This window comes from Hyperolius riggenbachi, chromosome 9 (assembly GCF_040937935.1).
Source record: "Hyperolius riggenbachi isolate aHypRig1 chromosome 9, aHypRig1.pri, whole genome shotgun sequence".
Taxonomy (NCBI): domain Eukaryota; kingdom Metazoa; phylum Chordata; class Amphibia; order Anura; family Hyperoliidae; genus Hyperolius; species Hyperolius riggenbachi.
Window position 1 is genome coordinate 118,555,421 of NC_090654.1, and position 15,240 is coordinate 118,570,660.

Sequence of the window (15,240 nt, forward strand, 5' to 3'; positions counted from 1 at the left end):
TCTGAATAGTTTGGCAGATTTTTTGTTCAAGTTCTGTTTGCTCTCCCTGGAAGATCTGACCATTTTTTGAAAGCGGAAAGTTCCGGCTTTCTGTTGCCTCAGGTCTCGAGTGGATATTATACTCAGTTCCCAAGTTATGGGGTTTTGAAGGAGGAGTGTCCCCTGAACTTGGCTGCAGAAAGTGCAATTACAGAAGTACGGGACAAACCCGACATGATGATAAGCAGCACACCCGGTAGGTCTTCTTCTTCCTTCGCAGCATAAATCTGTGTCTTCAAAACTTATGTCAAGTGCCCTGGGTCTCTCATTACAGATGAAGGAGCAGCACAGCTATGCAACCTTGTCTCCTCTCTGTCTTAGGCCTTGTTCACATTGCGTTCTGTTCGTGTGTCCACGTTGGGCTGTTTCTGAGGCGTCTTTTTTTTTCTGATTCCCGACACTTGGGTGGGTGATTAATTTTTGTGCTTAGCGGTTTTCTAAGCGTTTTTTCCGAACGGTTTTGTAGTTCACTCCTTGACGCAAGTCAGGAACTGAACTCTTTGACCCAGAAAAGAATAAATACAATGTATTTATTCTTAAATACGCGAACGCAATCGCTACAAAAAGCGATTTTGTGAGCGTTTTGCGTTTCTCCTATACTTTCCATTGAGGCGGAATCACCTCAAAAATGGTACATGCACAGCTTTACTGAACGGACAGCGCATGACTCGCGCTGATATGAACCTTCTCATAGACATTCATTGTCCACGCGGTTGGGGGGCGTTTTTTAAAAACAGCACGTGGGCGAAGAAAAGACGAAAATTCCTGCAGTGTGAACAAGCCCCTACTGGCATGGCATGGGCAGGAGACTCAATTCCACTGTGCTCTCTGCAGCAAAGTGCAGGGGACAACCCCCCCCCCCCCCCCCCATAACTTGGGAATGGGGAAATCACATTGACTTGGGACCCAGTGCAAAGGAAAGCTGGGACTTTCAGCTTTCCAAAAATGGCTAGATATGGCTAGGGGATCAAAGTGAACTTTAACAAAAAGCTGGCAAACGTTCCAGACAGGATAATACGGAAGTACCCGTTTTTGTTTTATGCATATTTTTGCATTCCTATTTTTCCATGCATATCAATGAAGTTGATTTACATGATTAATTGTTCAACTTGCACGTTGGGCATGAAAAAATGATACATGTAGGCCTTTTTTGTTCTGCAGAAAATTTGGATGCAAAAATTCACTCAACAGGGCATGTCAAATGCAATGCCATTGGCTTGGATTACTGTGCGTGAATGCAATTTTCAAAAATGGAAATTTCACACAATTTCTGTCATATGTGAAAGAAGCCTAAGCGCAGGTTTCTAACTATGTGCTGCACCATTTTCTAAATGGATGCAACACGCATGCTGAAGTGAATTGGCATCCATGCGAATTGGCATCCAAAAAACAAATGACAAAAAAAGCAATGACAAATGACACATGTGTGTACAGATATGTCAAAAATCATGGGACTGGACATCACACTACATGGCAACTGCACATTTATTTGGGAAATATGGGCATAGGCAATGAAGTTTGCAGTACAATGGCTGATTATAAATACAGTATGTGTATTTCCACACTTATAAAGTGTTTCCCTTTGCATTCCTGTGTGTAGCTACAACAGCAGCCAATCACAGCTCTGGGTATATATAGAACAGCGCAATAGCTTGCTGTTTCTGCATACCGCTGCTGCTCACCTACTTCTTATTTGATTGTGGAAGCACTAAGCCTAGGGATTGTCATGTGCATTTCCTCAGCTTAGCAAGTTTCTCTCTGGAGCAGCAGTGATATGTTTAATAGGTACATTTAACAGGCTAAAATTTCCAGAAATATTCCTACCTGCAATGAAATGAATAACAGCTATGTATCAGTTTTTAGTCTGACAACAACGTGTGCAACTAATAATGTTCCCAGCAGGAGCCATTACTTTGGTTCCTCTTCCATTTTACTGAGCAGAAAGTGATGGCAGATTTCTTATTTTTCTGCCCCTAGGATAACTTTCTAGTCTCTCCCATTCTATGTGAAACAGCCATGTGTAACATGCCCTCTTCCATGTGTAACATCCATGTCCATCAATGCCTATCAGCTTCATATACACTACCTTGGACAGCAACATCACTCTTCCAGTGTGTTAATCCTCATTTGAAGCCTCCCTTTATCATTTGCAGCCTCATTTTCCATATGCAGCAACCCCTCTTCCATATCCAGCTGCCTCCCCCTGGGCTACAGCCACCCAAGTCCCAGACCTTTGTGGCCTTTCCAAAAATATAGCCGTGGCAGGAAGCATGTTGATGAAGTGTCTGCTCTCTGCAGAATATTAACACTATATTAGCGAAAATATAACAATTATTCCTTTTATTTTCAGAATCAGAATCATTTATTTTGCCAAGTACAAAGGTGGATGGGTATGGGCTGTACCCAAATTCAGCTCATACAGGTCCTGGAATGGGGGATTTTAGAAATGGGGGGGGGGGGATGTCAGAAAGCTGGGAGCCCAGGCTTCCATACTACAGCACCACCAGTTGCACTTGGCAATCATCTGTTATCCCTAAGGAGACATGGAGGGGGGGGGGGGGGGTTGGGCTAGTGGGAGGTGAAGGTTGGATACTTCAGCTTGATATGTCTATCCATCCATGGTCAAGTTGCTGTGAAACCTTTTAAGCATTGCTGCAGATCCTACTTGTTGCTTTGTGGCTGCTATTGCTACTGACTATTATATTGACTGCCTATCTTCTTGGCTAAGCTGCTGTGAGATGCTTGAAGCTTTGCTGCAGATTCCTTCTGCTGCCTTATGACTGCTATTATTGCTCTATATGATATTTACTGCTTATAATCCTGCTGGTGCTGAAATCTATATCCTAAGCCTCACATATAATTGTTGGATATTCTTTGCTGAGTCCTGCATATTAATTGATTGACCATCTAACATTGATGATCTACACAGCTGTGATCCCTAGGTGTGATAGTGAGTGTGTGGTGGTTCCTGGTTGCATGGTGGAGTTGCCATCCCATGCGTTTTTATATATTTTTATGTTTTTGTAACAGTATTAGTTTGACTTATTGATCCTAATAAACTACAGTGGCTTGCAAAAGTATTCAGCCCCCTTGAAGTTTTCCACATTTTGTCATATTAGTGCCACAAACATGAATCAATTTTATTGGAATTCCACATGAAAGACCAACACAAAGTGCTGTATACGTGAGAAGTGGAATGAAAATCATACATGTTTCCAAACATTTTTTACAAATAAATAACTGCAAAGTGGTGTGTGCATAATTATTCGGCTCCCTTTGATCTGAGTGCAGTCAGTTGCCTATAGACATTGCCTTATGAGTGCTAATGACTAAATAGAGTGCACCTGTGTGTAATCTAATGTCTGTACAAATACAGCTGCTTTGTGAGGGCCTCAGAGGTTGTCTAAGAGAATATTGGGAGCAACAACACCGTGAAGTCCAAAGAACACACAAGACAGGCCAGGGATCAAGTTATTGAGACATTTAAAGCAAGCTTAGGCTACAAAATAATTTCCAAAGCCTTGAACATCTCACGGAGCACTGTTCAAGCGATCATTCAGAAATGGAAGGAGTATGGCACAACTGTAAACCTACCAAGACAAGGCCATCCACTTAAACTCACAGGCCGAACAAGGAGAGCGCTGATCAGAAATGCAGTCAAAAGGCCCATGATGACTCTGGACGAGCTGCAGAGATCTACAGCTCAGGTGGGAGACTCTGTCCATAGGACAACTATTAGTCATGCACTGTACAAAGTTGGCCTTTATGGAAGAGTGGCAAGAAGAAAGGCATTGTTAACAGAAAGCATAAGAAGTCCCGTTTGCAGTTTGCCACAAGCCATGTGGGGGACACAGCAACCATGTGGAAGAAGGTGCTCTGGTCAGATGAGACCAAAATGGAACTTTTTGGCCAAAATGCAAAACGCTATGTGTGGCGGAAAACTAACACTGCACATCACTCTGAACACACCATGCCCACTGTGAAATATGGTAGTGGCAGCATCATGCTCGGGGGGGGGGGGGGGGGGGTGCTTCTCTTCAGCAGGGACAGGGAAGCTGGTCAGAGTTGATGGGAAGATGGATGGAGCCAAATACAGGGCAAACTTGGAAGAAAACCTCTTGGAGACTGCAAAAGACTTGAGACTGGGGTGGAGGTTCACCTTCCAGCAGGACAATGACCCTAAACATAAAGCCAGGGCAACAATGGAATGGTTTAAAACAAAACATATCTATGTGTTAGAATGGCCCAGTCAAAGTCCAGATCTAAATCCAATCGAGAATCTGTGGCAAGATCTGAAAACTGCTGTTCACAAACGCTGTCCATCTAATCTGACTGAGATGGAGCTGTTTTGCAAAGAAGAATGGGCAAGGATTTCAGTCTCTAGATGTGCAAAGCTGGTAGAGACATACCCTAAAAGACTGGCAGCTGTAATTGCAGCAAAAGGTGGTTCTACAAAGTATTGACTCAGGGGGCCGAATAATTACGCACACCCCACTTTGCAGTTATTTATTTTTAAAAAATGTTTGGAATCATGTATGATTTTCGTTCCACTTCTCCTGTGTACACCACTTTGTATTGGTCTTTCACGTGGAATTCCAATAAAATTGATTCATGTTTGTGGTAGTAATGTGACAAAATGTGGAAAACTGCAAGGGGGCCGAATACTTTTGCAACCCACTGTATATTTGTATTTTTGGTATCCACTGTCCACTTATGATATTGTGTACAGCACACATGCCAGCCGTTGATTAATCACTCCCATTTTTTTGCATACATGGGAGGTGAAGGTTCAGCAGTGATGGCCCAGTTCTTCATGAAAGAAACCAGCAGTGATGGCTGACGCTGCTGAGGATCCCAAATGTTGGCATCTAGCTGTGCTGGCCAAGGTGTTCCAGTTCAAAAGCTGCATGCAGTAGTGTTAATTTCTCTAGTGGGTCCCGACTCCTGGGCAGCATTCGGCAGGGCTGGCCAAGATAATCTGGCTGTCACAGAAGCATCCGGATGTGGCGGCCCTTACTTCTAAATTAGCATCTGGCATCATGGAGGGCAGAGCAGGATCATCCAGAAGGCAACCAAGGCAGGTGTTTGGGGCCAAGTGGGCATCAAGGGGCTCACCTGCCACCTTCTTCGACTTCTCTCCCCTTCAGCTTACCAAAAGAAACACAAAATCTACTACCTTGCCTAGGGCCCCATTACATCTTAATACATCTCTGATGGATCGGCTGCACCAAATGTGTCACTGCTGGACGGAACAGCAGCAGCTGATGGATGGATGGAGCCGGCATACAGCGAGATCAAAGGTGTTCCGATTGTGGCGGTGTCAATCTCAGTGGAGCCCCCCCCTCCTGGGTAGCAGCGGTGGACTCCACACAGCCTGTTCCTGTACAGACAACGGACTTGGACAGGTGCAGAAAACTCCAGGTCCCGCACTCCCCATGACCAGAACCAATGTCCCAGCTCCACTGGACCACACTGCACACCATAGAGGGGAAAACAAGGAGAATTGATAGTGAAAAGGGAACAAAAACAAGAAAAGGCCAGAATCCTGTGGCTGTGGCTGCCAATTAAGGCACCATCTTCATGAACAGAGTATTGTCTCTGAAAAGCTAGACATACATCCAAGACTGCTGGTTTATAGCACACCTACATTAGTATTATTATTAAATGTATTCATTTTACAGTGCCATAGTACCCATCTGGTTTAGAATCATTTGGCTTTCATCCGTACAAGGTACACAGCTCTTTGGTAGGACTAAGGAGACAGAGGTTTTATACCTAGTTGCAATGGGGAGAACCAGAACCACTAGGATTCTGGTAGACAGCCAAAAGAAACCCCAAAGGCCCTTCCTGAAAAAGATATGTCAAGTACAATGCCGTCTTCCTAAAATAGAAGTAATTGGCAAGTATTCATCTCTGGACAAACTGTAGTTTCCCTTTGAGGATTGTGTGAAGGACAAAGCATAATGAAAATGAGAGAATAAAGCAAATTTATGTGGCTTAATGTGTCTCGGCTTGAAATAACTGACTTCCCTGCGTCTGTGAAAGTCTGATGTTCGCTGTGTCATTAAGAACACCAGCAGCTGCTGTATGTACACTGTGGATGTTGCTATAAGGCAGCATTTCCATTCTGGGCAGCTGAACAATACATGCAGCTTGTCATAGGATGAAAGGAGAATTGTGCCTCCTGGTGTAAACATGACAGTATAGATAAGTACACATTTCCTCCCCCTGATAACTGTTTAGCAGAAAAATCATTCAGTAAATATGTGAAAAATGAGCCATGAGATAGCTCATGTTTCCAGATATTGGCTGCTGGGTCACTTCAGAGCCGCTGTGGGTTTTTTAAAAATTTTTGTTGTTGTCTTTGTACCCATTGTGTTGATTTCCATTCATTAAAAGTCTGTTTTTTATCCAGCATTGCACATGGCTCAGCATTGCATCAAGCTGCCATGGAGTACAGAGTGGTGCATTCCCATTCAGTACAAGTGAATGGGATCAGCTGATTTCATCATGTCAAAATACACCTGGATGCATTTGTTCCATGGTGCTAAATTACACTGGAGAAGCCAGGCAGCAGGAGGGAAGATGGGGTGGGGAGGGGGCAGAGAGGTGGGTACTGCTCTACATCAGCACTGTTTCTAGTGTGAACAACCCCTTACAGACCAAGAGACACTACAGAAAGTTAGAAGACAATAGACCTGATGCACATAACAGTGGTAATACTACCGAGCACACACATTGCATGGAAATATTACCCTTCTGCTCACAGCAAGTACCACGAGTTACACTATTAGTGCGACTCACATACACAAGTAATGCAACTGTCGCTACAGCAACGCATGTTAGCAATGAGCATTACTGTTAGTAACGCACATCACTGTGCAATGGCTGTGCTAATAGAGTAATGCGGGTCACACTAGTTAGTATAACTCATGGTACTTATATACACCACACAGTCTCTTTATCCCAGCTCTGGTATTCATGATTTAACCACCCTGGCATTCTATTAAGATCGCCAGGGCGGCTGCGGGAGGTGTTTTTTTTTTGATAAAAAAAAAACTATTTCATGCAGCCAACTGAAAGTTGGCTGCATGAAAGCCCACTAGAGGGCGCTCCGGATGCGTTCTTCTGATCGCCTCCGGCGACCAGAAGTAACAAGGAAGGCTGCAATGAGCAGCCTTCCTTGTTTCTCTTACCTCGTCGCCATGGCGACGAGCGGAGTGACGTCATGGACGTCAGCCGCCTCCGATCCAGCACTTAGCGCTGGCCGGAACTGTTTGTTCCGGCTACGCTGGGCTCAGGCGGCTGGGGGGACCCTCTGTCGCTGCTGCACGCGGGGGATCGCCGCGCTGCGGCGGCGATCAGGTAGCACACGCGGCTGGTAAAGTGCCGGCTGCGTGTGCTGCTTTTTATTCCATGCAAATCGGCCCAGCAGGGCCTGAGCGGCAGCCTCCGGCGGTAATGGACGAGCTGAGCTCGTCCATACCGCCCGGCTGGTTAAGAAGCACAGCTGAATAGATTGTTTAGACTTGTCTATGGGGCGCACTCCCATATTGGTTTCATCAATCCAGCTATTGTTGGTATTTGTTATCCTGATCTAACACTTTTCTGGTATTGTGAGGAGTTTGAAAGTGTTAGAATTTAAGTATTATATGATTGAATTTGTAGGCCTCAGTTACTTTAACTGAGGTTAGTTAAAGGACTTGATTTGCAGAGTATGCCTTTAAAGAGGATCTCGAGAAGCACTGAAGAACAGTGTGATACGGGAACACCCAAGGCTGTATCAGAGATATCCAGTATAGAGGCCAGACTAGCTGGTGACAAACAACATAAATATGAGCCATTGTTATAAAAATATTCTCACAAGAACATTAAACAAATGGTCCTAGAACTAGGTTATAGTTCGGGCATGCGCAGTAAAGACCGTGCCTGTCATTATATCACAAGGTTTTATCAGCCAATAGCAGGCGATGAGTTCCTGCTCAGATGATGTCATATATAACTCTTTAGTGGTTGGTACTAAAGCAGCTGACGGGCTCCAGGGAGCCACTTCTGACTACTGCTGTTCTTCTGAGGTCGGGCTGATGACTTCCACCCTTTATTATTATTATTTATTGTATTTATAAAGCGCCAACATATTACGCAGCGCTGCACAATAGATAAATGGGTTAACATACAAGGTAGAACATACAGGAAAATCACAACAAAACAAGATCATGCAAATGATGTGATAACAGTCAGTGTCATAGGTCAAAATAGAGACTGTTCTAGTCCACAAGAGGGGTGACTGGCAGTAAGATTGCATAATCAAGCTGGAAACACTAGGGAGGAGGGCCCTGCCAGAGGCTTACAATATAAAGGGTGGGGGTGGAGACAGTAGGTGCATCTTTTGAGAGGGTGTCTAACAGAACATATTATGGTGCTGGTGTAGGGGGGTATACAAGCATGAAAAGGTGAGTCTTGAGAGCTTGTTTGAAGATATTAAAGGTGGGGCGAGTCTGATGGCTGGTGGGAGTGAGTTCCAGAGAGTAGGGGCAGCCCTGGTGAAGTCCTGCAATCGTGCATGTGACTGAGATATGCGTGGTGCGACTAGGTGCAGGTCATTGGAGGATCAGAGGGGGCGGGCTGGTATGTGCCTGTGGACCAGATCAGAGATGTAGGTCGGGCAGGTCTTGTGCACTGATTTGTAGGCCAAGCACAGGATTTTGAAATTGATCCTAAAGCTGATGGGGAGCCAGTGTAGGGCTTTACAGAGCGGAGTTGTAGAGGCGCTGCGCTGAGAAGAATGTATCAGTCTGGCTGCCGCATTCATTACCAACTGAAGTGGGGCAGTATGGTTAGAGGGGAGGCCAGACAAAAGAGAATTGCAGTAGTCTAGGCGGGAGATGACAAGGGCGTGGATAAGGAGTTTAGTGGTGTCAGGGGACAGGTAGGAGCGGATCTTGGAGATGTTGCGGAGGTGGAAGTTGCAGGATCTGGCAATACCTTGGATGTGGGGTGTAAAGGAAAGTTCAGAGTCCAGGGTAACGCCTAGACAGAGGGCTTGGGAGGTAGGGCGGGTGGTAGTATTTTCGATAGTGATGTGCAGATCTGGGAGGGGTGCAGCTGTGCGGGTGGGAATATTAGAAGCTCAGTCTTGTCCAAATTAAGCTTCAGGTACCTGGTGGCCATCCAGGAGGAAATGGATGTGAGGCAGGCTGAGACTTTGTCTATGGTAGAGGAGGAGAGATCTGGGGTGTGGAGGTATATCTGGGTGTCATCGGCATACAGGTGGTAATTGAAACCCATGGAGGAGATGATTTTGCCAATTAAGGCAGTATAGAGTGAGAAGAGTAGTGGTCCTAGAACGGAACCTTGAGGAACACCAACTGAGAAGGGTGTAGGAGTGGATGAGGAGCCATTGAAAAATGTTGTGAAGGAGCAGTTGGAGAGGTAGGAGGAGATCCAGGCTAAGGCTAGGTCCAGAATGCCCATTAACTGTAGGGAGTGGAGGAGAAGGGAGTGGTCGACTGTGTCAAATGCCGAGGAGAGGTCTAGGAGGATCAGGATGGAGTATTTACCTTCGACTTTGGCAAGGGCAAGGTCATTGACTACTTTGGTGTGAGCTGTTTCTGTAGAATGGGCTGCTCAAAAACCAGATTGCAGAGGATTCAGAAGGGAGTTGGAATTGAGGAAGTTGGTCAGGCGTTGGTGGGCCAGGCGTTCAAGAATTTTCGAGGCAAAAGGGAGGAGAGAGATTGGGCAATAGTTGGATGGCAGAGCAGGGTCAAGTGAAGATTTCTTTAGCAAGGGAAGCACAGTGGCCTGTTTGAATATGGAGGGGAAGATGCCGGTGGAGAAGAAGAGGTTGAACAGGTTGGTGAGGACAGGGGCCAGATCAGAAAAATGTGGGCGCAGAGAATCAGATGGGACCGGATCTAGGGGGCAGGAAGTGGCAGCTGAAGTTGCCAGCAGCTGGTTGACTTCCTCCACCGTGACAGGATTGAACGAGGTAAGGGAGGAGATAGAGGCAGGAGTAGGATGGGGTGAGGAGGTGGGGGCGATGGAGTGGAGGAGAGAAATATCCCTCCGGATGGCTGTAATTTTGTTGATAAAGTAGTTTGATAGGTCAATGGCTGAGAGGGTGGAGGTTGGGGGGGGGGAGGTGTGGGGTTAAGTAGGGCATTGAAGGTGGCAAAAAGACGATGGGGGTTGGAGGCTTGGGTAGCAATCAAGCGAGTGAAGTATATCTGTTAGTGAGGGCAGTATGGTACGTCTGCAACTTGGTCTTGTATCCCAGGAAATCATGGTTATGGCGGGATTTCCTCCATTTGCGTTCTGTAACTCGTGTCTCATTTTGTAGTTTTTTTGTGAGGACAGTGTGCCAAGGTTGGGGGTTGGGGCGACAGTTGGTACAAAAGGTCAGGGGAGCAGCATGATCTAAGGCTGCGGAGAGGTTACTGTTGTATTGAGCTGCCGCTTCGTTGGGGCAGGTTTAGGCTGGGGAAGAGAGGAGGAGAGGGACTGGAGGGGTGTGGCTAGTACACTGGGGTCAAGGTTGCGCAGATCTCTCTGCCAGCGTCCAGTTTGGGGAGGGGGACAGGGGGTGCTGGACGGAGTGAGGGTGAAGGGTATGAGGTGGTGGTCGGAGATGGGGAATGGTGCAATGTCCAGATTTGTAAGTGTGATGGCTTTGGAAAAAATAAGGTCCAGAGTATTACCAGTGCTGTGGGTGGGGGCATTAGTATGCTGAGTGAGGCCAAGGGAGTTGGTGAGCGAGAGAAGCTGAGTGGCAGCAGAGGTGGTAGGCTCATCAATTGGAATGTTAAAGTCTCCGAAGATGATGGTTGGGAGGTCGGAGGAAAAGATGTGTGGGAGCCAGGAGGCAAGGTTTTCTAGGAAGTGCGATATTGTACTGGAGGGGGGGGGGATACAGGACTGCAAAAATGGCTGAGAGGGGATGGTAGAGTCAGATAACATGGGCCAAAAGGAGGTAAAGTAAAGAGAAGGGGGAGGGGTAAGGACACGGAAAGTGCAGGACGGGGAGAGGAGTAGGCCCACCCCTCTCCCAGGCCTGTTATCTGGTCTTGGGGTATGGCTGAGGTGTAGACCCCTGTAGGATAGGGCTGCAGCTGCAGGCAGGTCAGAGGGGGTGAGCCAAGTCTCAGTAAGGGCAAGAAAGGTGAGGGTTTTTGAGATAAAGAGGTCATGGATGGTTGTAAGCTTGTTACGGATAGATCTGGCATTCCAGAGACCGCTGGATAGAGGAAAAGATTGAGTATGGGGCGGATGGGAATGAGATTGGGGTGAGAATGTTCGTGGGTATGGGGAGGGTGGGAGGTGTGGCGAGGAGAGGGGCTTGGTGGGTGAATTTGGTTGTGGTGAGCGAGGGGGGAAGTAAGAGGAGGGGAATGGGGGGACTGGAAGACAGGAGTGGGCCTGGGGTTAAGATGTGTGGCGAGAAGTGGACAAGGGACCAGGGGGAGGAGCAGATGGAGCCAGAACGGGTGATCAGGGCGGGTGATCAGGGGAAAGAGGAGCAGGTATGAGGGGGGTACGCATAATGATGTGTTGGGGATACATACTGTTGCACTGGGAGTGGTGGTGAGGTAGGAAAGGAAATTGGTGTAGCAGAGGCTGGAGAATACTTGGTGGTGAGCTTAACTAGGGCAATGGAGCAGTGTTTAGTAGATTATCAGTGCAGTTTGTTTGTTTCTATTTGGTGGGGTGGCTTGTAGGCAGTGCAGTTCAGATACAAGTAAATTACAACAATGATAATGTTACCTTGATGTGGTGCTTATTTCTGCTGAATTACTGTTGAATTTGGGTAAATTTGTTTTTTCGCCCTTTGAAAGCTGCCCTTAGATAGCGAACCTATTTGTCAGCGAACCGACAATGTGCTCTCCTTTTATACACAGAGCTAGAGTAATGTGTAATCAGGAAGGCCTGGTCAGCTGGCAGACAATATGCTAATTAATAGGGGTGGGCTTGTCTCCTGCAAGTTCAAACAGATCTGTATGGGATATAGGCTTTGATGGAAATTGCAGGCCAGCCACCAGGAAGTGTGAACAAACAAAGCCAGAATTCAATAGCAATTACAATAACGTCTGTAATGTTACTCAGGTGCTAACACTATTACAGAGGAAGATCAAGAAAGCAAAAGTGAACAAATACAAACAGTGGCGGCTCCAGGAAATTTTTTTAGGGGGTGCTATGCAGGTGCTGGACCAATTTCTGGGGGAGCTGACGACCTGCGGCGCGCGAAGCAGCAAAAAATGGGTGTGGCTACAACCTGCGGTGCGCGAAGCGCGCCGCGGCGAGAAAATGGGCGTGGTCATGACCGGATGAGGGCGTGGCTAACTGTAATTTAAAGTGAACCCAGGGTGAGAGTGATATGGTGGTTGCCATATTTATTTCCTTTTAAACAATTCTAGTTGCCTGGCAGCCCTGCTGATCTATTTGGCTGTAGTAGTGAACTGAATTACACCAGAAACAAGCATGCAGCTAATCTTGTCAGTTCTGACAATATTGTCAGAAACCCCTGACCTGCTGCATGCTTGTTCAGGGTCTATGGTTGAAAGAATTAGAGGCAGAGGACCAACACGGCAGCCAGGCAGCTGGTATTACTTAAAAGGAGATAAATATGGCAGCCTCAATATTATTCTCACCTCGGGTTCCCTTTAAAAGTGCAACGCAAAGACAGAGGGCCCAAGTTTTGGTGACCCTTTCCCCAGAAAATTCACATAATTGTGCAGGTTTTCTCAAGAAAATACATGTAATGTGAGCAGATTTTAACAAAAAACACATCCAATGACCCCAATATGCACAATCGGTAGCAGATATGGCCCCAATATGCACAATCGGTAGCAGATATGGCCCCAATATGCACAATCGGTAGCAGATATGGCCCCAATATGCACAATCGGTAGCAGATATGGCCCCAATATGCACAATCGGTAGCAGATATGGCCCCAATATGCACAATCGGTAGCAGATATGGCCCCAATATGCACAATCGGTAGCAGATATGACCCCAATATGCACAATCGGTAGCAGAAATGACCCCAATATGCACAATCGGTAGCAGAAATGACCCCAATATGCACAATCGGTAGCAGATATGACCCCAATATGCACAATCCGTAGCAGATATGACCCCAATATGCACAATCCGTAGCAGATATGACCCCAATATGCACAATCGGTAGCAGAAATGACCCCAATATGCACAATCCGTAGCAGAAATGACCCCAATATGCACAATCGGTAGCAGAAATGACCCCAATATGCACAATCGGTAGCAGAAATGACCCCAATATGCACAATCGGTAGCAGAAATGACCCCAATATGCACAATCGGTAGCAGATATGACCCCAATATGCACAATCCGTAGCAGATATGACCCCAATATGCACAATCCGTAGCAGATATGACCCCAATATGCACAATCCGTAGCAGATATGACCCCAATATGCACAATCCGTAGCAGATATGACCCCAATATGCACAATCCGCAGCAGATATGACCCCAATATGCACAATCCGTAGCAGATATGACCCCAATAAGCACCACCTGAAAAAGAAAAGAAAACCCCATTTACTCACCTACAGCCAAAGACCTTCTTTCCCGACCTCCTGACCCGACCTCCTTGTGGCGCGCAGCGCCCGCGCGCCCACGATCCTCTTCCTTCCCGACGTCACGACGAGACTTCCTGCCTGCATGCAGAGAGCAGGGCTACGGGAAAATGGCCGCCCGAAGTCTGCAGAACAGGGCCCTGGGCGGCCATCTTACCGTAGCCCTGCCTGCTGCTCCGTGCTGCCGCTGTGTGAACTGACTTGGCGTCTTTTAGACGCCTGAAGTCAGTTCACTCCAGGGGGTGCTTTGGGGGTGCTTGGACAATTCTAGGGGGTGCTCGAGCACCCCCTTGCACCCCCCTGGCGCCGCCCCTGAATACAAAAGATGGAAATTATCAAACATACACAGGCAAATGCAGGATGAGATTAAGCGTGTGGTTGCAGATTTCAGTGCAGTTCAGATTCAAAGATGGAAATTATCAGACATACACAGGCAAATGCAGGATGAGATTAAGTGTGTGGTTGCAGATTTCAGTGCAGTTCAGATTCAAAGATGGAAATTATCAGACATACACTGGCAAATGCAGGATGAGATTAAGCGTGTGGTTGCAGATTTCAGTGCAGTTCAGATTCAAAGATGGAAATTATCAGACATACCTGTTGAGAAAGGATGAAGATGATCAGGGAAATTGCAGATTGGGTTGCAGATGCAAGTATTATGAGTCATAGATGAGTCAGTGGGTTATGAGTCATAAATTGAATTTGGGTAAATTCGTTTTTTTGCCCTTTTAAAGCTGCCCTTAGATAGCGAACCTATTTGTCGGCGAACCGACAATGTGCTCTCCTTTGATACACAGAGCTAGAGTAATCTGTAATCCACCCTTTACTTTTATTTGTAATGTATTGTCATATTATCTAACTGTATGCTGTAAATAGGCCTAAGGGCTACGTAGTATAGATGGAACATAAGAGAAAACCTGGTTGCCATGCAATGGAACCAAGAGCTGTAACGCAAAGAGGACTTACTACAGAACAATTGCTTTGCGGTGTAGGGATGAGCTTTTTAATATCTGTTTACTGAATAAACTACTTGAAACTGTGATGACACGTACCCTCGTACGCGTCATCGCGGTACTTCTACGCTCTCTTGACGCGACTTCAAATGTAAACAGGAAGTGCGTCAAGAGAGGGCGGAAGTACCAGATGGTACTAGCGCCTAGCATCTCCGGCTGCCCGCTTCCTGCCCTCCTCCTCAGGTACTTTTGGGGGGCTTAAATTTAACATTATAGGGAACCGGCAAAAGGGAGAGCTTAGCGGGGAGGGGTGGGGGGCATTTCCGCCCCCCCCCCCGCGCTCGGGGCATGCTCTCCCTTTATGCTGGGACCCTATAGGGGGCTATGTTCGGCCGGACACGGCTGTGTTCAGCCGAACAAAGAAGGCCTGTTCGGGTTCGGGCAGCGTGCCCGAACACCCTCCCGAACACCATGAGGCGTTCGGGGGGTGCCGAACCGAACCCGAACAGGCCAAAATCCGGGCGAACCCGAACAGTGGCGAACACTGTTCGCCCATCACTACTGGAAGCGCCCACGTAATGTCACGCCCTCGATGGGAGGCTGGCAAGCTAGCGTCATGTCAGCGAAGGGGGG